Consider the following 14,194-nt stretch of genomic DNA (forward strand, 5'->3'; position numbering starts at 1 on the left):
ATTTCGAATAATTTAAATTCGTTTATTCAACACAGAAACCTTTTTGTCCAAATATAGAAGCTTGATAATGATTTTGGCTTCCTTCCAAAATAGAGTTCTGTGAAATTGAATTCTCTTTGACACTCAGGGTAGGTAAACAACTGTGAATAAGAATAGAAAAAAATTTATTGCTACCATCCAAAGTTTGTAAGAAGTTTGTTAGAATTTTAAACCATCTAACCGATTTTCATTGACTGTCCTATTTATTCTTTCTTTTATTTTACTTTGCTAGAAAGCTGCAATATAAGGTCAAAAAAAATTACTTTTGACTGGATTCCTTGTTCTTGAAAAATGTTTTCTTATACTTACTTCAACAAAGTTTTAGGCCACCTGTTTGGAATGTTTTCATAATTTTTGTAGTCTGATTCTCTACCCAAAATTTTTTCAGCTATTGTCTTGAAAGATTGTTCTTTATCTTTTATTTTCAGGAAATTTTTTATAGTATATCAAGATTTATTATAAATTAAAGAGACGAAATAGAATAAACCTATAAGTGCTCATATTCGTATAGATCCACTGACATCCGTGTTTCAAAAGTTGTTAACGTTTAGTTTTCGATTCTTTTGGAAAAATTTTACCAATCTATTTTTATTGGATACATTTTTTAAAGTTCTTTATGGGAATTTTAATGGGTTTTTAATCCATAAAATGTATTTTTAATTCATAAAAGTTCTTTAGGTGAATAATTCCTGTGTTAATTATTTCGTATAATTGTTTTTTTTTAAAACAGAAGCGTCTTTTTTTAGCAGGACATTTGGTCCGAAAACAGAGTTTAGCTTATTTCAAACATCGTTTGTCGTAGCACAGTATTAAATATGGCCTATTTCACTTGTTTTGATTGCCAAAATGATGTCTCCGCGAGCTTTCCAATTATTTTCAGTCCATTTCTACGGCATTTTTGTGGTGTCCCATATGGCTGATTCTTTATGCCTTAATTATTTGCTGTTTACTGATTCCCAGTGGATGTTTCCTATTAATAGCATTTTAATCTGCAGCTTCTAAGTATTATAATTTAGTTACTTCCTCGATATTGTTAGTTGAATCAACTCAAATCATCTGTTATATGAAGCAAGTATCTTCATAAGAGATAGAAAAGCAAGTATACCGTACTTTCATTTTTCAAAGACCCATATCCATTTTAAGGTATCACAATATTCATTTCGATGCTTTAAATTACCTTTTTAGTATAGAATATACCTACAGTTATACTTATATTTATTTTTATTCCTATTTAGTATAGAAGACATTTATTTGCATCAACATACTTAAAGACATACTAAAAGTTATGAAAGGTTATTAAAGATGTAAGAGAAGATTTCATTAATATCTCTGATACATCACTCGAAATCGAAGTGATGTAATTATCAGAACAAGATCTTGTTTCAATTTAGACAGACCCTCATATTAATAGTCAATAATATCTTACAGAGCACAGAGACTGCTGACTATTAATATGAAACTACGATATGTTATGGACTATTATTTCCCTTTTCCTTGCTAAACGGAAGAGGGAAATAAGCATTACAATTTAAGATATCCTAAATATTTTTCAAATGAAGTTATAAAAAGTGCCATTTTTTTCAGTGTTCTTTTATAGAGTTGAGATTATGGGATTGCTTTAAATGATACAAATTTAATAATACAAAATAACAGAATTAATAGAATTTATCCCTGAAAATCTAATTTTGATAAGATGCATCCCTAACTTCTTGCCTCCCCTCCTCAAAAAAAAAAACTAAAGGAGAAAACAATTTTAAAACTTTCGCCCGAAATCAAATTTCTTTCATTTTTTAAAGCTGTATTCTTATTCTGAAACTAAAATTAAAATCTTCATATTTTAATGATGTGCAGGATATAAAATTATTTAAATACAATAAATAATAACATTTTCTCGACCGGTTTTTAGAAAACTAATGGATTATATAAATACTTGCTATCCTCTTTCGTCCGGCTTAAAACCAGGATAATTTATTAGTAAATTCATTCGTGAAGTTTAAGACAATCTTCATCAATTATAGAATGATTGATTAATGAAGCTTAGACCAGCATCCATAGGGAACGATTTTCAGAATTAATTTGGAATAAAGATTTATTGCATTTCATGAAAGATTTAAACTATCTTAAGAAATTAGAAACCATCGATGTAAATTAAAATGCAGCAAAATTTTGTTTGATATGCAAATAAGCATTATTCAAATTTTATTCAATTTTTAGAATGAAATATGATAGAAAATTTGAAGCTTTCCTTGTGCGTTTACTCATTATTATTACAAAGTAACTATTACAAAATCATCACTAAAAAAATTTAATTCTTGTGAGAATTTCGAAATTTTGAGTCTTTCTGAAAAAAAAAAAAGAATTTTGAAAGTATATAGTCTTCCCGCATGTATGTGAACATGGTAGAGTTAATTATGAAATTTAGCATACAGATCTGCGTTTTATTTATATTGAAATGTATAAAAATAGTAAAAAAAATTTCGGCAATTTTAAGTAGAATTTATATAGGAATGCTACGAATTGCAGTAGTTCTCAATCATGGTGAGTTGAATTATGTAATAAATAATGCGAATTTGTAAGCTAAAATATAATAGAATTTATCTATTTTATATTCTTCGAAAGAAAAGCAATCTAATTAAATGCCATTAATTTCTTATCATTATATTGGCGATAGTACAATTTGTTTTCCTTGGAGAAACGAGGGCGCTATATTTCAAACGAAGCAAGTTTGTGTCCATATTCAAGCGTTTTTGTTTATCCCTTTTATGAAATCTAATGTATAACAATTTTTCAGTCCTTTAATAACTTTACATTTTACTTTCTAATTGCTATTATTCTTTTTATATCCTGTAATAATTTGTATTGCATTTATAAACAAAAAGTCTTTAAGATACTATTTCGATTTTGTAATAAATATGATTTAAGCACGATTTATTATTTTCATGAGTAAATTCTAACTAGGATATTGAATCTTGAATAATTTTGACTTTTGTACAAATTTTGTGTTAAGTACAATTTTGAGATCACGAGTAATAAGGCTTGTGCATAGGTACAACAAGGAGCCGAGGCACAAGGCTCCAAAATATAGCACAGGTTAATACTTATTAAATTTCTTTCTTTGGAGAGCCTATCTAAAGGCACTAGGAAAACAGCTATCTCTATTAGTTCATCAAAGCATAAATAAAAATAAACCATTTGAAATTGTTTTTTCAACCTGCCTGGCAATTTTAAATGTTATTATTCCCACCAGTTACTGCACAAATAAAAGTAAAATGCAAGTCACTGACTGACCTCCCAAAACTTATGATTAAAAATCTAAAAATATTTATGGAAAAAAAAAAGAAATGATTTTTGAAAGCCCATTTTCTAACAACCAAAATCATCTCAATATCTCAGATGAATAATCAAATGCTTCTGTTTAATTTTACCACAATGATAAATATTAGTTATTTTCCAAACAGCTATAATTATTATTTTACTATTATTATTTGAAGTGAAAAGAACCATTAATCCTAGATTTTAACACCTTTTAACTACAGTAATGAAATTGAAGGGGTTAGCCAAAGAGGGACTAAGTTCGTTCCGTAAATCAATTTGGTTCCATCAAATTATTCCTTCAATCTAAGATGTTCATTCTAACTACAATAATTTGGATTGAGAGAGTAGCATTTTCGATTGCGCTTACACTATAGATGAATAAAATGATCAAGAAAGTTCATTCTAAGCCTTATATTTTCCCTCGTCTCACAAGTCTCTGTTTCGATGGATAGGATTGGACAATGGATAGTTATAGATCATAAAGTAATCAATAAACAAACAAAACAAACTTCCATCTATCACATAATGTATTTGTCACTGTCAGGGACATATTATTATAACAAAGCTTCAACTTAGTCTGGAACTATTCTTTCTTACGATAATAATCGCTAACTAGTAACTTAATCGACAGCCGGAAAAGTAAGTTTCTATTTAAATTGATTGTCAGATAATCCAAGATGGATTAATATGAATTGTAAATACACATTTTTATATGTTTAATTTTTACCAAATTTTTCCCTTGCATTTTTATTTAATTAAGCTCGATGATGTTTTTATATATCAATTTATATTCGTCTTTATATATTGAAAAAATGTCTTATTACGGCAAAAAAAAATTAAAGCATGCGTTTAAAAAACTTAAGCAAATTTTTCAAACTTGTTATAAAAACCACTCTAGCGCGCTCGTCTGTGTGTCTGTGTGTGTGGGTGGGTGTAGGTGTGTGTGGGTGTGGGTGTGTGGGGGGTGCAACTTCACTAAAATTAGTCGTAATATTTCCTTCTAAAACTACTATATAAGTTTGGAATATTTTCTAAATGTATTTTTTTTTTCTGTTTCCCGTTTTTCGATTTGGTCGCAGCATTATTCTTGCCATGGCTTTAACAAAGAAATCTTGACAAAAGCAAAAAATTTAATTACCCCTTTGAGGTAATAAAGAATATAAAACATTAAAGAACTCAACAATTGCTTCTTCAAAAAATCATGTTTTACATATATATGGTTATAGAAATAAATATATTTAGCATTTTTTTTCTTATAAAACTTATTTTAAAAAACTCAAGTTGTTGCGAAAATAAACTTAAGCAAAAGTAATTTTAAATCGCCATGAATTGAAAGCAAACTCGTGTCTTAATACTTCAGTAGAAAGCATTTCCAGAAATATAAATTAAAGTGCACTTTTTAATTTGAGAAATCGAATTCAAAGCTATGATAAATCGATCTCCTTTGAGCGTAAAAGTTCTTAAATGAAAATTCAATGAAATGTTGAAATGGATTATTAAAGTATGGGAAGAGTAAGTATTGGAAATGTTTGTACCTGAAAGCTTATATTAGTTTTTCGCTGGTTGGATTTTCAATTAAGAAGCTAAATGGCTTTTGCCACGCTCAGTTTGCTTCCAACTTCTCCGCTATTAATATTTTTTAGATAAATCTTGAAATAACCCTTAAAATTCCTGTTGGCTTTAATTTTATTATGGACTTTTTTTCAGACTGCAGAAATACAGTAAAAGTTTTGTTCTGAATAAAGTACACATCAATAATATCGTTAGCGGTGGTTTAAAATGTTGTAATTTACTTTAAATTTCTTCCTGTATTTTAATCTTCTCAGAATTTGCGTCATTTTTTTTTTTTGTCTTTCTTAGATGTCATTTGCAATTATGTTTTCTTATGCAAATTTGTCTTTTATCAATATTTCTACATCTTCTTAAAACTTTAATATGAATGCAGATACTTTTAATGACTTTTAACCTTCAGAAAAAAATGTAAAAACTTGAATCGGCTTCCCGAATTTTTGTTATTTTTTTATATAACACACGAATGTCTTTTCCATCCCTGCTTGATCATATAATTGAATTTTATCTACAAAAATTATATTTGAGATGTCATTCTGATATTTTAAATGATTTTAAGTTTTCGAAAGAGGGTAAAAGTGTATGGCTTTTATACTTTTTTCTTTTTTCTTTTGGCTTTTTGGTTTCATTTTTATGTCATAAATGTCATTTCCAAACGTGCTTTTTTTTATGTAAATATGGTTCTTTTATTTCCTGCGGCCACTCGAAATTTGAACATAAAATTCCGTTTAAATATTTAAAAGGATCTTTACACTGGATCTTAAAAGGATCTTTACACTTTACATATAGCTGTAAACGTGGAAAAATTAAATCTTAGTTTAGTTCAACGAAATACATCTACAATAGCACGTTTTAACCTCAAGTAGTTTTCTTCAGATTTGTACTTTCATTTTGTAAGTAATTTGCCTTGTGTTTATATTACTTTTTTTCATGTATCTTGTGGTTTGATTTGCTGTGGTCTTATTTGGTTTGTTTTTTGCTAGTGTTTTTACTTGTTTTAATCTTGTGATACTAATTTATCTCTAAAACCTCAATTTTCTGGGATTTTCGGGTCACGAGGGGTCAATTTGTTGGACGAAAAGTCAGACCCCTCACAGAAAAAATCCCTGGTTTGAATCCTTGCCTGAGGGTGACCCTTGAAAAAGTCTTCGGGCCGGATTCAGTTAATCTTTCTTTTTGATTCTTTGACTATTAACTTAATATTTATTTCTAATTTGGTTCCAAATAATAATGATATTTTATGAAAAATATGCTTTAAAACTTTTATAATTTTAATAATTTTCAACCTCTTATTTTACAAAAATAATCTTTTTTGATATAAGTATTAATGTTTTTATAGTATAAAATGCATTAGGCTTAAATTTATAAAAATGAATGCATTTTTAAAGGCATATATACGTATATCTTAAATGGGATCCAACTTTCGGCATCTTGATATTTAGTCTCCAATAGTTAACAAATAAGCATCATTTTTTTTTTTCAGATTTTCTCATGATTCATATATAAGGAATGAAAAATCCTTGAAAAAATTAAATACTCCTTTGGGAAGTAAGTATCAAATAATTTATTATATCATGACTGAATGGATTTAAAATTAATTCCGCTGAAATCTACTGCCAACCCTGAGATATGCCAAAAATTATATCTGTCTCATTGCTTATGAAAAAAAAAAATAACGAAGAAGAAACAATATTTAGAAATCTAGTCAAATGCTGCTTAGTCCTCATTTTCATACAGCGCTATCTACCATAGAAAGTTCCATTTACTATTCAAGAGTTCCTCCGGGGGAGCTCCCCGAAATGAGGATGAGAAGCTTTCGTCATGGTGGTTGGTTCTCGAAACTCCTTGAGTACACGAAAAGCAGAAGGTCTGGTTCCTTTCATGGATGGCGGTATGTACTTCCTTAGGGAAGGTTTATACCGTGACCGGTGATGGCCCTCAGTACTCAACTATAGTTCTCGCCAGTGTTGCTGTTACGGCGGTCCAGCCATTCAATGTTTTTCCGTGTGCCTTCAGACGGGTGTGCCAGTCTGTGATTATTATTCAAGAGATTATTTTCAACGAACTTATATCTTTTGGGATACTTATCTGCTCTGTATCTGTTTTTTTTTTTCAACTATTTTAAATGAAATAAAAAAAGAACAGGATTTAAATTATCATGTTTAAAACATTTAATACAGGCAAGTAAATTCTTTTATTATGGAAATCGTCCCGTGGATCTAAAGTGAAAGAAATCCAACAATCTGGATAATGGTAGATGAGTATTATTCCACGTATATTACAAAAGATACGAAACATGGATAAAATAACAAAGCTAGGATATATACACAAAGAGCAGTATTTGTAGAAACTAACAACAGCATATCTCTAATTAAATAACATAACAGCTTTATCACAACTTATATCAGCCACCATATTGAGCTATGAATGCCCTCCGGGGAGATTAATTCTCTCGCTCAATATCTCCGATATTATAGGTTCGTGACATGTTTCGACTTCATATTGAATTCCCTAGAAGAATATCCATGTCTCAATTCTCTATAGAGATAAATCCATAATAGGCATAAAACTATAGTAGTAATTTCTAGAACTAATTTTATCGCCAAAACTCTGGAGTCATAGTCTTGAATTTCATCTAATAAGGATCTCTTTTAAATTTCCCTTTCTACCCATAGTAGAAAGTACATTAGCGAATACAGTTTATAGTAAGGAAACTGTATTCACAATACTATGGACCCGTTCACTAATTTGATCTTTTCATTTAACTACATTATCTACTTTCTACATGATGTATAATACGGTTCGAAGTTAAAGTAGCGTTCACAATTGTCTATTCTAATATACAAAAAGGTGTTAAATGTGATTCAATGTACAGCTGATGACGCAACGACTCCTTTGAAGAGATATATCTAAGCAATTAAACATTTCCAATCTGATTTATTTCTGAGGAACATTATATATGGTTCAGAAATAGATGATTAACAATTTCTGAAAATTCTTCGTAAATTTTATGGAACTATTTAAATATCATTTAACTCTATTTCGTCTATTATCTAATATCTAAGTCTATTATTAAGTCTATTTCCTCTATATCTATTATGTAAGTCTATTATTAAGTCTGTTATTAAGTCTTTTTATTAAGTTTATTAAGTCTATTATCTAAGTCTTTTGTATTAAATCCATTTTGCAAATAAAACAATTCCTATCGTTATGAGTATTTATTTATTTTTTATTTGTGAATTTGTTCTTTATTTTTTTTGTTTACTTCTTTGTATTATAAAATTTACCATTGTAGGCTCTTTTTATGTATTAATGTTTTTTCTGATATTACTAATGACTTATGCTTCAAAACTTTGTAGGAAGAACAGTAACGTGGCTTGCTGGGATCTTAAAAGCTTTCATTTCTGTTACGAACCTATTCACTAGTTTTGTTGTTGTTGTTTTTCTTTTGTTTATATTTCCAATTCAAAAATGTGATTGTCGAAAGATTGATACAGAATTCTAGATAACATCTTAGAATTTACTTCATTAAAATTTTATAAATTTGCCTTTGTTTACCGCGTCGGTCTATTTAAATAAAGGGACAAAATTTGAGAAAAAATTTTAAGTTAAATTGAAATTTTCAAATAATCTGAGACTCTACTATAATAAAACTGTACTTTAAAAAACGTGAGTATGGCAGACAGTATTATTGTTTTTTTATTAAAATTATAGTCTCCAAGATAATTATTTTTTACACAATATAAGCATTAATATGCATAACCCCAAATCATTATGCTCTTTTTGATCCTGAAGCAAGCATAATAAATTTCAATTACATAATCATCATCAAAAAATTCTAAAACACACGCAGTATGACAAATATTATACGCATAATATTAGGAAAAATAAGTTTCGAGAGTATTGCACTTTCATTTCCTCATATCGCAACGCATTTCAGCGCTACGATATCGAGCAATTATATCTTATATGTGCAGATCTCTAAATCAATTTATGAGAAAGAGAGTTACTGCGGATCAGGACATAAGGGGGGTTTTTTATTTAAAAAATAACACAAGTAAAAGAAATCGGATCAAAAGTTGGTGCTTACAGAAAATAGTACTCATATTTTATAACGTTAAATCCTTGGGCTTTGCTACGTAACAAGACTTTCAAAAACTTTTTAAACCAGGGCATTGAAATTATGAAATATAAGATTTCGCCCTAATGCTAAGTTTTACAGTCTCCAATATGGTCTCCAAGTCTTATTTTAAACAGGGTATGCAACGAAAAAATAAAAGCAATAAACCTTTAAAATATTATTGATTTTTTTCCATTTAGAACCCTTACAAAATGCTTACATAATATCGGTACCAAGACGGTCTTGCAATAAAATTTCTGTTTCAAGATTCGATTCCAAAAAAGATCCTCTGGATGTGGCTTACATTTTCCGTGGATCAAGCATCCTGTGATGCGAGACTAGATGGATGGTGGTTAATTCATCTAAATGAAATAAAACAAATTTATATAATTTAAATAAAATGTAATATTCTCAAAAGATGCGTGGATTTACAAGGATAAATGATTTTATATTATATCATATTATTATCATGTGAGAACATGATGTTGTTTTGTTTAGGGGGTTGTTTTGAAGCTCGAAATCGTGCAGGCAACGAATATTGAAGCTCGATATCGCGTAGGCAATGAATAAAGCATAAATGGCAATTTTCATCATCATCTTTTAATCGCATATATTTTTGTTACCTGCTTTTACCAGTATAGCATTATTATTATGTATGCTTCTTTGACAACAGATACGTTTTTAAAAGGTTGACGTAGAACTATGACATCATAGCTGTTGTTTCATCTCAAAATCTGTCGAGCTATAAAATTTGTTTGCCAGCTAGAAAAATTGAAAATGAAAGTTTTAAAAAATTATATATATATATATATATATATATATATATATATATATATATATATATATATATATATATATATATATATATATATATATATATATATATGTAATTATATTTTAAACTCTTAATTATATCCAAATTAATTTCCAAGATTTTATCTTAATTTATCCCATCGTAACTTCATTCTAAAATATTCTCTGATTTCGTGATCCATTTCCACTTTCGGTTTAATTAATTCATCTGTAAAAATAATGCGCCATCAATACTACGTATCAAATGAAAGTGATATCTTTTGTGCCCTTGAAAAGGTGTCAAAGGTCACAACATTGGAGCGTGGCCGGAAATCCAATGTTATATAAGACTAGTGACCATTTGTTCGTGCCTTTTTGCCTTCTGTTTATGTGCCTCCTGCACCTTGTAAATAACCATGTTTGTCTCCCGGGAGAGAAGAGAGAGAATAAAACGAAATCAAAACTACAAAGTCTCTCTTCACTGCTTGTCAAACCTGCACTCTGCTTCAACCAAAATAATGTTACATATTATTTAGTTAACAGGATTCGAAAATATCTTTACACACACACACACACACACATATATATATATATATATATATATACATATATATATATAGAGAGAGAGAGAGGCCTTTAGAGAAGTCTCGTGATTGTTTCAAACCAGTTTAAACTGATTAATGACTTAAATTAATTAAGACATTAATACAAATAATGACTTAAAAATAATAATGTTTTCACAAAATAACTTGAAATTTGCGATCGTAGATTTAATTTTAATTTTTTATTTATTTATTTTATTTTCTCATGTGCGAAGTTTATATAAAGAGAAAATTTAATCGTCAAGAACATTTACTTAACATTTTGATGAATATTCATGTTCAAGATATTACTGAGTCTGAGAAACACGTTCTGGAATTATGTTTGTCTGTGAACAAGAGAACTCAAAAATGCTTTGAGCTAGACAGTTCAAACACTAAATTGTATGTTTGTGTAAAATTCCGAACTATATATATTTATATGGAGTCTGTTTATCCAGCTATCCAAATGCGAGATAGCACGAAATCTACAAAACGCAAAGAGCTAGCTCGATAAAATTTGGTGCACAGGTTAGCATCCATAATATAGAGCCGTATCAAATCTGTCAAACATTTTACCATCTGTCGGTTTGTACTTGTGTGTGCATGCAAACATAACAATTTAAAGAAATGAAATTTGATATGTGATGCTGTGATGTTTTACTCTATGTCAAATTTTACTTTTATCCATTGGAAAAATAGGTACCCAAAATAAATATTTCATTTCCTGGTATTTGTGCATTATTCGTACACCAACGATTAATCTATGGAAATGGCATGCTAAATTCTGTAAAATAGCCGAATTTACAATGAATATCGATATTTTATAACTATTATTAACTAATGCCATGTTATTAATACACAAATATAAACTTTCAATGCTATGCAATGAATCTCACTCATGTATAGAACTCAAAATCTGATTACATGTAATATTTATGACTTTGATCAAGGTCCATAATTTTTTGTAGGAGAGGAGGGATAGCGCCTTTATTAAAGAGGATGCGAGAACTTTTTAAGAGACGTTGCTCTTTTTTTATTTGTTTTAAAGACCAAGCATCCAGATGTTAATGCCTGTTTAAACACATTTATCTATTCATTGCATTTGTGCGAATCGAAATTTAGAGCCTTCAATACTAACTAAGTCGTGTGATCAAACCCAGAATATAACAGTGCAAACTATTTTATTTTAAATATTTCTAGACACGCCTTTCAACTTTTAAATAGAATTTTTTTCTTTAGAATTCATTAATTTTGTGTTTGTATGACACATTTACATCGCAAAAATTCATTGATAGTGTGATTTTTTTTTCTATTTCAAAATTACTATCAATTCAAATATTTTTTTCTATTTCGAGCAATTGCTTGGTTTCTTATAAATGCGAAATAACTTGACATATATCAGCATTTCAACTAAAACTGATAGAGCATGATAAATTATTCATAACAATTTCTTGATAATAAGAACATTTTATTTTCGCCCTGATTTTGAAAAGAAAAAAGCAATTATTAAAAAACGTCATCTTTAAAATAACTTGCAAAATAGAGTGTTTGTAAATTGAGAGCTAATAATGCCAATGTATATAATTGTCCACCGTCATCTGTAACGCTGGGTGGAGTTAAAAATATCTCTGCTCTTTTTATTTACGTCATTACCAGATGCTCAATTCCAAATGGTCTGTTTTGGAGTCTAGAAAATGGACTAGGATTGACTGATTTGCCGGTGAGTGACCTAAGATTAAATAAATAGCAAAAATCAATAAGTTGAGGTCTGCATTTTATATTATTTAAATTTACTCTGATTCCTTATATTCTCTCTTTACGGACCGAATTTAAACTTATAGAGGAGCAAATTGTTAATATTTTCTTTCAACATTTTTTCTCTTATTTAATCATTATTTGTTTCTGTCTGATTTCAGTCATTCGTTTTGATTTGAGTGCTTTTGAATATGATAGATAGATAGGATTCCATTGCTAAGAAACAAAAGTTTTGAATCTTTTATGCGTTTGTATCTTATGTGTTTTTATCAAATAATAACTTTTCTTTTTGATTTCTTAGACATTCTACCAATATGCATAGAAATTTTCTACTGAAAATTTTGTTAATCAATCTGCTAACGACTGACTTAATGTTAACAGGATAAACGTCCACACAAATCGACACATTTTGCAGTTTTATAATAAAAGATAATCTCTAGTTCCTAAGAAAGAGAGTAAATTTTAGAGGGGTGGCAAGTACAATTAATCAGGAAAAAGTTAATATTACAAGAAAGCAACAATCCATTTGCAAAAAAATAATATTACAAGAGGAAATCCCATTAGGTACATGAAAATATTGAAAAGAGTGAATAATCGAACCACATTCTTACATGGAAGTTTTCGCGTCTCCTCATTGGTTGACTGTTCTGACGTCATAAAGGGTATAACTCACTGTACAGTTTTTCCCCCTCACAGCTGCAATGACGAATTTGTAAGCTTGTTATCATTCGAGCTTTGAAAATAAATAAGTGGAAATAAAAAATTTTATTTCATTTTATTTCACATTTTGTTTTAAAAATTCTCAATTTCTTTGGATTAAAAAAAGTAGATGAGAAGCAAAAATAATAATTATAATAATGCCAACGCGCCATCTTTGTTTCTAATATAGACAGTGGCGGATTTAGATAGTTTGCAGTCCTAGACAGTGCACAATATTAAGCCCTTGTTTCAATAAATTAGACAATTTAGTTTCAAATTTCAACATATTTTTTTATTTAATGATTTATTTTAGTTACTTTAAGTAATGATTTATTTTAGGTTAATTTTTTATTTCAGCAACTTTCTGAAATGTATATGTTACTACTTATCGCGTCGATGTTTCTACGCCTTATTCTTTAAGGGGAACATTTCGTGTCCATAAATACTCTAATAGTTACATAAACACAAAGAAACATATAAGATACTATTACATTTTGTAAAACATTATTGAACAGGTTCCTAATACTTTATAATTCACAGAATTTGTGTTTTTTGCATTTTTTTATTTTGCAGTTAGTTTTATAAATCTCTTTTAATTGAATTTCTTGGAACCTTAGAGTTGGGATATAAACTCACTATTTGTACTCTGTGATTGGGGCCTGCTTCAAAAAAGCAACCCTAAATATCAGCCACTGGATACAGACTGTTCCTTAACCCAACACAGATTTTTGCCATCCAGTTGTATACAAAAAAAAAAGTTAGACAAAGAAAAGAAAAATTAACCCCCGTTTTCTAAATTAGAGTCTGAAAATATTTTCAGAAGAAGCATTAAAAATTTAAATATTTAATGTTTATGTAGTAAACTATGTGCAAAAGATTAATTTGATAAAAATTCATATTTTATAGAAATAATACAGTGATCTTATGACGAAAAAATTGCGTCAATTTTTCTTTAAGAATCTAATCTAAAAGCTAAAAAATGTTATGTTGTACTTATTCAGATTCTTAGATCGAATTTCTTGCGGCCTTCTACAGCCCGCTGATTCTCGACAGCTATCTAATCTGCCCTGCTCGAAATTCACCACTGATTGCAGAACTTTAAACTGTTCTTCAATCAGTGGTTCATCGCCAAAATCAGATTCGTGCCATCTAATTAATAGTAAACATAAAAAAGCAGGAGAAAGAAAAGAAAAATTAAGTTTATTTTTTTTAAAATTAGAATCCCAAAATATTTGCATAAGAATCAGCAGAAAATTTAAATATTTACTGTTTATATGAAAACCTATATGTAAAAGAACAGCTTGATAAAAATTCATATTTTAAA

Source organism: Argiope bruennichi, chromosome 1 (genome assembly GCF_947563725.1).
Source record: "Argiope bruennichi chromosome 1, qqArgBrue1.1, whole genome shotgun sequence".
Taxonomy (NCBI): Eukaryota; Metazoa; Arthropoda; class Arachnida; order Araneae; family Araneidae; genus Argiope; species Argiope bruennichi.